Genomic DNA, 3,060 nt, shown 5'->3' on the forward strand with positions numbered 1-3,060 from the left:
GGAAACAGTAGTGGGATTTACCTGCCAGGCGTTCAAGCATCTGGTCAATGAATGGCAGGGGAAAATGGTCCTTTTTGGTAACCTGGTTCAGCCTCCTATAGTCAATGCAGACTCTCCAACTGTTCTGCACCCGAGTAGGAATCAGCTCCTCCTTCTCATTTCTGATCACTGTGAGGCCAGTCTTCTTCGAGACTACCTGGACGGGACTCACCCATTGGCTATCGGAGATAGGATAAATGATTCCAGCTTGCAAAAGCTTGGTTATCTCCTTCTTCACTACATCAAGAATCATCAGGTTGAGTCTTCTCTGTGGTTGTCTTACCGGTTTAGCTCCATCCTCTAAATTTATTCGATGCATACATGTGGATGGGCTAATACCAGGAATGTCCGCCAGGGTCCAGCCTATAGCCTTCTTATGCTTCTTGAGAACTGACAACAACTTCTCCTCTTGCTCATCAGCAAGGGAGGCAGATATAATCACTGGAAAACTCTTGCTATCATCCAAGTAAGCGTATTTTAAATTTGATGGCAGAGGCTTCAATTCTGGTGTGGTCGGCTGGACAGTGGTAGAAGGAGATGGTTTCTCAGCCTTTACCTCATAAAGAAAGTCAGAGGTATGTGTAATTCCTGAAACATGGTTAGTCCTATCTGACTCTATAAAATCAATCTCAAGAGGTAAAACACCACCACCAGGCATGCAATCAATATCACTCTCAGATTCACTCTCAGCATCAAATTCAGACATATGATCAAGTACAATTTCAGACTCAATGCATGAAGAGTGAGAGGCATGCAGATTAGAATAAAGATCAGTCATGTATTCATCAACAACATGGTCAATTATTTCAGCACGAAATACAGAAAGATCTTCAGATGGGTATTTCATAGCATCCAGAATATTAAAATGAACAGTTATATCACCAAACTCCATGGACAGTGTGCCTGCATAAACATCTATCTTAGTTCTAACAGTTTTCATAAAGGGTCTGCCTAGAATGATGGGAACTGATCCTTGAGAAAATCCATCTTCCATATTCAAGATATAAAAATCAACAGGGAAAATCAGTTCACCAACTCTAACTATGACATCTTCTATGAAACCAACAGGATAGGCAACACTTCTGTTAGCTAAATGAATTACCACATCAGTTGACTGCAAGGGACCTAGAGATAGAGAATTAAAAATAGACAGAGGCATAACACTAACAGAAGCTCCTAAATCTAGCATGGCATTGTCAAACTTACTATTCCCTATGATACAAGGTATGCTGAATGTACCTGGATCTTTGCATTTTTCAGGAATTTGAGGAACAGATTTACCAATCAATGCGGAGACATTTCTGCCCATGCTAATCTGTTCACTTCCTTTAAGCTTCTGCTTATTAGTGCACAACTCCTTCAAGAATTTGGCATATCTTGGAATTTGCTTTATTGCATCCAACAGAGGTATGTTTACCTCTACCTTTCTAAACGTTTCCAAGATCTCTTTCTCTGCCTCTTCCATTTTTTTGTTGGAAACTGCTCTTGGAGGGAATGGAAGAGGGGGAATGTGCTGCTTCTGCAAATCAGAATTACCTGTGGAAGAAGATTCACCTGCATAGAAATTGTTAGGTAAATTTTTGTCATCACCTTTTTTCTGGAATAGAGTGAAGTTTGGCAGGTTCATTTGCAGATGAGGAAGGTGCTACGGGTTGAGGTCCTTGACACTGCTTTCCCGACCTCAATGAAATGGCACTGACATTTTTGGGATTTTGGACAGCTTGAGAAGGCAGCTTGTCAGAATTCTGGGACTGTTGTTGATTCAATTGGGTAGCTAATTGTCCCATCTGATTGGTTAAGCTCTGAATGGAGGCTCTGGTCTCTTGCTGAAACTGCATGTTCTGCATAGTCATTTGCCTCACAAGTTCTTCGAGGGAAGGTTGTGGAGGGGCCTCAACTGTTGGCTGTTTCTGGGGTTGTTGCTGTTGTTGGATTGGTGGAGGAATGTATGGTCTGCTTGGGCCAGCAGCATTTTGGAAGGAAGGAGCAGGCTGCTGTTGTTGTTGCTGAGGGCTGGACCATCTGAGGTTAGGGTGATTCCTCCATCCAGGGTTGTATCTGTTGTTGGAAAGGTCATAATTGCTCTGCTGTGGTTGATTTTGCTGCTGAGGTTGAGGATGTCTATTGTAAATATTTGCAGCATAAGCTTCAGGCTGCTCAATTGCTCCAGGTTGCTGCATGGAAGGGCAAAGATCTGTATGGTGGTCAGCAGAGGAGCACAAACCACAAACCCTTGCGACAGGTACAGATTTCTGATTCAAGGCCTGCTGGGTTACCAAGTTGACCAACGCATCCAGTTTGCCTTCAAGCTTCTTAGTTTCAGACGATGCAGATGGGTTTGTAGCTACCTCATGCACTCCTCTAATGACTATGGCATCATTTCTGGCGCTAAACTGCTGGGAGTTGGAGGCCATCTTCTCAATTAAATTTCTGGCTTCAGCAGGAGTCATGTCTCCAAGGGCTCCACCACTGGCAGCATCTATCATACTTCTCTCCATATTACTGAGTCCTTCATAAAAATATTGGAGAAGAAGCTGTTCTGAAATCTGATGGTGGGGGCAACTGGCACATAGTTTCTTAAATCTCTCCCAGTACTCATACAGGCTCTCTCCACTGAGTTGTCTAATACCTGAGATATCCTTCCTGATGGCTGTGGTCCTGGAAGCAGGGAAATTTTTTTCTAAGAATACTCTCTTAAGGTCATCCTAGCTCGTGATGGACCTTGGAGCAAGGTAATACAGCCAGTCATTTGCCACTCCCTCTAATGAATGAGGAAAAGCCTTCAGAAATATGTGATCCTCTTCGACATCTGGGGGTTTCATGGTGGAGCAGACAATGTAAAATTCTTTCAAATGTTTGTGCGGGTCTTCACCTGCAAGGCCATGAAACTTTGGAAGCAAATGAATCAGTCCAGTTTTAAGAACATATGGGACATCCTCATCAGGGTATTGGATGCACAAGCTTTCATAGGTGAAATCAGGTGCAGCCATTTCCCTTAGAGTTCTCTCACGAGGTGGAGGT

The 3,060-nt window shown here is 43.3% G+C and overlaps 1 non-coding gene across 1 annotated transcript; it reads left to right on the plus strand.

The window, feature by feature from the left end:
* Positions 1–2,583: 2,583 nt before the first annotated feature.
* LOC114397863 lies at positions 2,584–2,690 on the plus strand. Its single transcript, XR_003663479.1, has one exon. It is a non-coding gene; the product is annotated as a small nucleolar RNA R71 (small nucleolar RNA).
* The last annotated feature ends 370 nt before the right edge of the window (positions 2,691–3,060 follow it).

This window comes from Glycine soja, chromosome 18 (genome assembly GCF_004193775.1).
Source record: "Glycine soja cultivar W05 chromosome 18, ASM419377v2, whole genome shotgun sequence".
Taxonomy (NCBI): Eukaryota; Viridiplantae; Streptophyta; class Magnoliopsida; order Fabales; family Fabaceae; genus Glycine; species Glycine soja.